An 8,850-nucleotide genomic window follows, 5' to 3' on the forward strand; every position below is an offset into this window, starting at 1 on the left:
TTCTTTATATGGCGGGCCCGCCTTTATGCATGTGAGCATGTTTTCTCATTCTTTTATTATTATATATTTTTTTTATTTTTTTTATTATTATTATTTTAATTTCATGCACGTATGCATGCTTCTCTCATTCTTTTATTATTATATATTTTTTTATTATTATTTTTTTTAATGTCATGCACGTATCCATGCTCCCCCCAATATTTATATAATTGGCATTTCTTTTTAAAAGCTCTAACATTTTTTTTATAATTACGCATGCCCATTCAATGGTTGAAATGAAATCATCCATAACACATAGAGAGCCTTATGAACTGGTAATAGAGCGGTGATAATGGTGCACTGGCTGGAAGGATCAGGTTATACAGGATAGACACATCTTATGGACCTCTGTAGACAAATCAAAACGGATAACCGAATTTTAACTCGTTCTCCCGGCCATGGCCTTCGATTTCCAATGACTTGACCTCCTTCATTAAAATGGATAACCGAATTTCGTTTTCCTTCAAAGTGTCTTGTAGTGCACTTATCGCTGGGCTTAAACAATATTCCATCAACTTGCACAGTATGGCCTGGTAGGCCGAATCGAGATGAATGAAAGTAAGAGGGTGTATTTTCCCATCTTGTATATTATGTGAAATAGCTTCTGTCACGCCCCAGCCCAACAATCCGGGTCCACTGACAGATCGGCCGCATCAAATGGAACTGGGCCCCACTGGGTGCAAGGCCTCAGATTGACCTGGTCAGAGTCAACCCTAACAAGAAGAACATAAACAATAATATCGACTACAGATAGAGTCACAGAAACAAGGATAATACAGATATGGATTATGACAGTCCTACATAGTACACAAGTAGTTTACATGCAAAATACACAAACATGATACAAGTCTCACTCGTATAGAATAAAATAGCACACAAGGTTCACAACCTCAAAGAACAGGTGTTGACAAGACCACAACTACAGAAGAAGCCCCAGAACAACCCCCTAATCCTAAGCTTGATCTTCTCCTGTGAAAGGAAAATTCACAGAGTACATGAGCCACAAGGGCCCAGTAGGATCACAGAAAATAACAAAATAATACAGTTATAGCAGAATAATTAATAATTCAGTCAGAATACAGAAATAATCAGAAAATACAGAAAACACGCAGAAAATAGACATGTACATCTCCCTGACTGATAACAGAAATCAACAGCACGAAGCTGGATCATCGACTGTGAAGTCAGAACAGAACAGAATATCAACAGCCGGAGCTGGATCTTCGACCGCAGTCAAAACGGGCACGCATGTCCGGTAGTGCTACTACAGAAAAACATGTGCACATGGCTAGGACTTGCTCCTCCTAGCTGGGTGAGCCAGAATTGGAGATGTACTAAAAACCTACAGAAATTCGAAATATAGACAAAGGAGATACCGAATAAATAATGCATTAATAAAATAAATAAATAAATAAATAAATGAAATTACTAAACAATGCAATAATTAAATAATAATTATTGCAAGAAATACGGAATTATACAGTGCGAGAGCCTACCTGGCTCCGAGCTACAGAGTTGGGTTCACCAAGTCCTGCGAACTACAGCTCGCTACAGATCTACCCAAACAGAATAATCTAACTTAGGTTATAAATTTTGGGCCGGGCCTAACTTACAACTGTAGCTCGAGCTAATTCAACAACTAAAAGATTTCAAAGCTAGCATGACAAAAGAACAACCATGCACATTAAAAGAAGCATGTTTAAATGTTCTCACAAAAATTCCCCATGAAAGCTTTAAAAGAATAACACCTGCACATAACATATGATCCTGAATATACATTTAAATCTACAAGCATACACAAAAATTAATCTAAATAATTCAATTCAGGGAAACATGCTTTGCAGGCTTTTAAATCCAACACAACATGATTCTTAAAGAAAAATTGAAATGCATGCTTCCATTGATATATATATATATATATATATATATACCCACACAAATAAACTTACACAAATAAACCTATAAGATAACAACTTTAAAAACCCAACCAAAACATTGGCCAAAAATATAAATAATGTAGCAAGGATACATAAGAATACAAGGTGAACTAAATTAACAAAGAATCAAACATGCTCTCAGGTTGCTAAATAGCATGCTTACAGAATCAAGGGATATAAATAAAATCAAAACAAAAAATAATAAGGTTAAAGTATCCATCATTCTCTAAGTTACAACATACACATATAATAATTCAAAATGACAATTACACTCCATGCCATGAAAGACCAACTCAAATTAAATCTGAGACTTAACATGCTAAAATTAAACAAAGCTTAATCAAGACAAAGAATAAGCTTAATACTAGGTATAACATAAGAACAAACACAAAATTCAAGAAGGATTATCTCCCTAATTAAGAGGCTAGGAAAACTTTAGATAGACAACCAAGATTCAAGAACCAAATATAACTCACAAAGCAAGGCACCTACATCTACACTAGCCAAAGAGTTGCCGGAGAAGGTTGCTTTCAGTCGTCAAAACTCTTAATAATAAGTCTGGCTTAAAGAAAGAGAATGAAGAGAAGGAGTTTTTTATTGAAGAAGAAGTAGCCTTCCACTCTAGTTTAAACAAATACACCAATAATTCATCACACAGTAACCTGACCAGATCCACAAATTAAGGGTAATCAAGAGAAGTTGGTGGGCTCCCAAACATGCTTGGTCAAAGTCAAAGGTCTCCAGCTTGTCTCCGTTCAACTTGGTCGGCATCCACAAGTAACAGATATTACAGCTTCTTTATATGCTGCTTGGTCCTCTTTGAACAATTCTTCTTGCAAATCTGTGAATGAATTTAAAGGATGTTCGAGCTTTAGCAGTGGAATTGCTGGCACAACTTTGAGTGGTACTTCCTTCCTAACATACTCTGTACCACTTACTTCTAGATTTGATCAGTGCAAAGCTTCCTGCATGCTTGGTGTCATGTCCATAGAATCTGTATCAGCTATTGTGTCAAATGTGCCATCACCTACATACGCTAGAAGAGAATTTCCTCTATCTCTTTGCTTCCCTGAATAATTAATGTCCAAATGAGAATAAGAATTCTCCAAAGCTGAAGATCCTTCCCCAACCTTTATAGCTGTTAGTTAATTGAATACTTTGGAGCTGAAGAAATTTAGTGAAGATGATGAATAGCATGTGAATGTTTGAATGTATGTTTGCAGGTTTTATGTTTGCAGGTTTTAAAGTCTGGTTCATTTAGTTTGTGTGTGTGAAATAATGGAGGGTTAGGATTGCTTTAGATTAGATTGTGTTTCAAGTTCGAGGCAGGGAGAGCTTTTGTTGGAATTTTAAATCAAGGGCTATGTTTGTAATTTTCTATATGTTGTAGTATGTTATAATGTTTGGCTGGTGAATGAAAAGAGAGTGAGTGCTTGGTTTTGAGCTGTGAACTTTCTTGTCTTTGAGTGATGAGAAACTTGTGAGCTTTGGGATTCAGATTGTTCCTCAACTGTTCATCTTCTTCTTAGCTCATCAACAGTGGTATCAGAGCTTGTTAGAGAGCTTGATAGAAAGTTTAAGAGAGTGTTAGTAGTGTGCTTTGAGGAGTTCTCTATGTTTTGTGTGAGATCTTTGTTTGAGAAGAAGAAGATCATATGGCTTCAAGCTCTACACCGACTCCTGACATGATACAAACTTCAGTGCCTTTTTTCAAGGGAGAAAACTATGATAGATAGAGTGTGAAGATGTCAACTCTCTTCAAATCTCAGAATTTGTGGAGTATTGTTGAAGAAGGTGTTCCTAAAGAAGGTACAGATACTGAGAAGATGGAGAGGAAGGAGAAGGATGCCAAAGCTTTGTATTTGATTCATCAAGCTGTGGATGAGTCTATCTTTAACAGGATTGTTAGATTCACTACTACTAAAGAAGCTTGGCAGCACATTAAACAAGAATTTATGGGTTCTACTAAGATGATGTCAGTTAGAAGGCAGACATTGAGGCAAAAGTTTGAGGTGCTACAGATGAAGGAAGAAGAAACTGTGCAGCAGTATATTACACAAGTTTTGGCTATTGTTAATCAAATCAAAGGCCTTGGTTTTGAGGTCACTGATGAAGAGGTTGTACCTAAAGTTATGAGAAGCATGACATAAAGATTTAATCATGTGATTACTTCTATTGAAGAGGCAAGGGATGTATCAAAATTATCTTTGAATGAATTGAGTGGAAGTCTACAAGCTCATGAAGCTAGATTCAACAGATTCAGTGATTAATCTGAAGACAAGGCTTTTTATATGAAGGGAGAGTCATCTGGTGGTGAAGTTAGCTATAGAGGAAGAAATTTCAGAGGAAGAGGAAGAATTGTTGGAACGACCAGGGGTAATTTTTTTGAAACTCAGCAACAATTTACTCCAAGACAACAACAATTTGGAAGAGGTTAAAGGCAGTTTATGAGACCACCTTATGATCGAAGATCTGGTAGAGGAAATTTTCAGAACATACAGTGTTTCAATTGTGGAAAATTTGGTCACATGAAGTCTTACTGCTGGTCTCAAAATAAAAATCAAGACAGAAGTCAAGACAGAGGTTCTGGTTCTAGTTCTGATATGAATAAAGCTTCAAGTGAATTTGGCAATCTATTTATGGTGCATGAGGATACTGAAGTACTTAATAATTCTGTTTGGCTTTTGGACAGTTGTAGTTCACATCACATGACAGGTAGAAGAAATCTATTTGAAGAATTGGATGAGTCTCTTACGCATGCTGTCAAGCTAGGAAATGATCAAGAGGTAGATGTGTCTAGCAAAGGTGCAGTGGCAGTAACAGTTCAAGGTGAAGCAACTAAGTTGATCCATGATGTATATTATGTGCCAAAGCTTGCTCATAATTTATTAAGCATTGGTCAGTTAACTGACAATGGTTATGAAGTTAATTTCAAAGAGGAGTGCGACATAGTGAATTCTACAACAGGTGTTAAAGTAATGACTGTGAAAAAAAATGGTAGTAATTTGTATCCAATTGAGTTTTCTTCAGCTGATGTTGCAAATGTGGCAGTAAAGGAAGATGATTTATCATTGCTATGGCATCAGAGGTTTGGTCACTTGAATTTTCAGGGTTTAAAATTACTTAAGCAGCAGGAGATGGTAATTGGTTTGCCTAGTATGGAGAAATTCAAAAATTGTGAAGCTTGTGTGTATGGTAAGATGACTAGGAAACCATTTACTGGAGGAAAATCTTGGAGAGCTAAATAGTTATTACATCCTGTCTATGCTGATGTGTGTGAGCCTATGCAAATTAAGTCTGTGGGAGGAAACAAATACTTTTTCGTATTTGTTGATGATTATTCAAGGATGGTATGGGCTTATGTTTTAAAACACAAGCATGAAGTGTTTCTTCATTTCAAAGAATTTTTGGCTCTAGTGGAGAGACAATCTGGTAATAAATTGAAGATCCTCAGGACTGATCGAGGAGGGGAATTTCTATCAAGAGAATTTATCATATTTTGTAGAAATTTTGGCATCAAACATGAGCTCACAGCACCCTATTCTCCACAGCAAAATGGGATTGCTAAGAGGAAGAATAGAACCTTAATTGAGAAGGCAAGAAGCATGATGAAAGCCAAGCAAATGCCTTTGAAATTCTGGGTAGAAGCAGTGATGACAGCTACATATTTGTCCAATATTTCTCCAACACATGTTGTACATGGAAAGACTCCTCATGAAGTTTGGGTTGGAATTAAACCAAAATTAAGTCATTTGAAAACATTTGGTTGTGTGGCTTTTACACAAATGATGCCTCAAAAATTGCAGAAGCTTGATGAGAGGGCTCAAAGAGGAGTTTTTGTTGGGTATTGTTTGAATGTAAAGGCTTACAGAATATACATTCCAAGTACTGGAAAAATGTTTGTTAGCAGAGATGTGTATTTTGCTGAAAATGATTGCTGGAATTAGGAATTAGATGAGGCTGAATCAAAGAAAATAATTTTTCAATCTGAAATGCAAGGAAGATCTGTGTCAGTTGGGATTTCAGGCAATAATTAGCCAGTTGTTTCAGTTCCCAATATTGTGTCAAGCAATGAAAATGTTGCAAGTGTACCATCAGAAGGTCTACAAGCTACTCAAATCAGACAGTTCAATATTGATGATTCTCCATGTCAGAGGGTGAGATCTCTTAAAGATATATATGAGAGCTGTACATTTGCATTAGCAGTGATAGATCCAATTACTTATGAAGAAGCAACAAATTATGTACATTGGCAAAAGGCTATGGAAGTGGAAATGCAAGCTATTAAAAAAAATGGGACTTGGAGATTGACTAAATTACCACCATAAAGAAAGGTAATTGGCCTAAAATGGGTCTATAAGACCAAATACAAACCAAATAGAGCAATTGACAAATACAAGGCTAGGTTGGTTGCTAAGGGCTATGTTCAAGAGCATGGAGTGGATTATGAAGAGGTCTTCTCACCTGTGGCAAGACTAGAGACAGTAAGAATTTTTCTAGCAATTGCAGCTTATAAACATTGGCCAGCCTACCTATTAGATGCGAAATCTGCCTTTCTTAATGGAGAAATAGAAGGGGAGGTCTATGTGGCACAACCAAGGGGATTTGAGATTCCAGGCAAAGAGAAGATGGTGTTTAAATTAATTAAAGCCTTGTATGGATTGAAACAAGCTCCAAGAGCTTGGTATGAAAAATTGGATTTCATGGTTTCAGTCACAGAAATTTCAGAGAAGTCAAATTGAACACACTTTGTATAAAAAGGTTACAGAACATGGAGATCTACTTGTGGTGTGTGTTTATGTGGATGATCTGATATATATGGGGTTTTCATTGAAGGCAGTTAGGAAGTTCAAGCAAGATATGGAGAATGTGTTTGAAATGAATGACTTGGGACTCATGAATTATTTTTTGGGTTTTGAAATCAAGCAAGATGAAGGTGGAATTCACTTATCTCAAAGAAAGTATGCAGAAGACTTATTGAAAGTGTATAATATGCAAGGTTGTAAACCTGTCTCTACACCAATGAGTCATAGTACAAAGCAACAATTGTTTGAGAAGTCAGAAGAAGCAAATGCCACAATTTATAGATGTTTGATTGGAAAGTTGCTGTACTTATCTCACTCAAGGCCAGATCTGATGTTTACAGTGAGTTTATTGTCTAGATTCATGTCAAGACCTATCAAAATTCAATTTGCAGCAGCAAGGGATGTTCTCAGGTATGTTTCTGGAACATTAGATTTTGGAATATATTATAGTGGAGAGGTTGAGTTTGTGTTAGAGGGATATGCAGACAGTGATTGGTGTGGTGATGTTAGAGATACAAAAGCACTTCAGGTTATGTGTTCAATTTTGGTTCTGGAGCTGTGTGTTGGGCATCAAAGAAGCAAGATGTTGTTGCATTATCAACTACAGAGGCAGAGTATATCTCTTTATGTGCAGCTTGTTGTCATGCAGTGTGGATGAAGAGGATTCTTTTTGATTTTGGACTTCAATGGGAAAATTTAGTTTCAATGTGGTGTGATAATAAGTACTGCATTGCTATAGCCAAGAACACAACACTTCATGGGAGAACCAAGCATGTTGATGTAAAGTTTCACTTCATTAGAGAGCTGGTGAAAGACAAAGTGGTAAGTATAAATTTCTGCAGATCCAATGATCAGCAAGTTGATATTTTCACAAAATGTTTATATGTTCAACATCATTGCAAATTCAGAGATCTTTTGGAAGTATGTAGTCTTCAATCAAGGGAGAGTTTGTTAGTTGAATGAAGACTTTGGAGATGAAGAAATGCAGTGAAGATGATGAATAGTATGTGAATGTTTGAATGTATGTTTGCAGGTTTTAAAGTCTAGTTCATTTAGTTTATGTGTGTGAAATAATGGAGGGTTAGGATTGCTTTAGATTAGATTTTGTTTCAAGTTCGAGGTAGGGAGAGCTTTTGTTGGAATTTTAAGTCAAGGGCTATGTTTGTAATTTTCTATATGTTGTAGTATGTTATAATGTTTGGCTGGTGAATGAAAAGATAGTGAGTGCTTGGTTTTGAGCTGTGAACTTTCTTGTCTTTGAGTGACGAGAAACTTGTGAGCTTTGGGATTCCGATTGTTCCTCAACTATTCATCTTCTTCTTAGCTCATCAACAATAGCTTTGGTCTCTCTTGAATCTGCAATGTCCTCTATACTTGAACTGGTGCTAAAAGGTGTAACATACATCTTTTTTCTGTTCAGGGATTGAAATGCAATAACCTGAATCCTCCCAACTTTTGTGCATCCTCACTAAAGCAAGAAAATATCAGCCTAATAGAACCAGCATCCAGCAATTGATACATTGCTTATGTACGAACATCTACATGAGATGGAAGTATAGTGATATGAGGATGAGGGTGGTACCATCCAATCACTTGTGTTGTTCTTCCTGTTGTCAGTGTCATCTTCTCAGCTTGTAGAGATGCTGCAACCAACAATTCAGGATTAGTCTTCACTCGGTCTTTGCGAAGATTAGACCGCATCTGTGGGGAGACACCCCAGATTAAAGCAATTGCATTACCACCATTTGAATATTTGATGTCCCTGAGGAGAAGTCCCATGATCTCCTTGGTCTCGGTACTCATTGCGTGGGTGAGGCGAGTGAGCCAGACCTCCTCCGACATCTCCATGCCCGTCAACGACATGGCTCCCTTCGCTCTCAAGCAACGGAAGCGAGGGAAGAAGCTCTGCGAGAGAAAGAACAGTGGAAGATAGGAAAAAGAAGACACAGACATCAGTGCCGAGACGAAGGTTTGGGCCAGCACCAGCGGCATCAAGGCAACCGCGGCGGCAACCTTTTGTTCTCTTCTTCTTCTTTTTTCATTCTCTTGTCTTTTTTTTCTCTTCTTTT

At 37.0% G+C, this 8,850-nt stretch overlaps 1 pseudogene; it reads right to left on the minus strand.

The window, feature by feature from the left end:
* Positions 1-398: 398 nt before the first annotated feature.
* Positions 399-8,644, minus strand: LOC120276111 (annotated as a pseudogene).
* Between the last annotated feature and the right edge of the window lie 206 nt (positions 8,645-8,850).

This window comes from Dioscorea cayenensis, chromosome 14 (genome assembly GCF_009730915.1).
Source record: "Dioscorea cayenensis subsp. rotundata cultivar TDr96_F1 chromosome 14, TDr96_F1_v2_PseudoChromosome.rev07_lg8_w22 25.fasta, whole genome shotgun sequence".
NCBI lineage: Eukaryota > Viridiplantae > Streptophyta > Magnoliopsida > Dioscoreales > Dioscoreaceae > Dioscorea > Dioscorea cayenensis.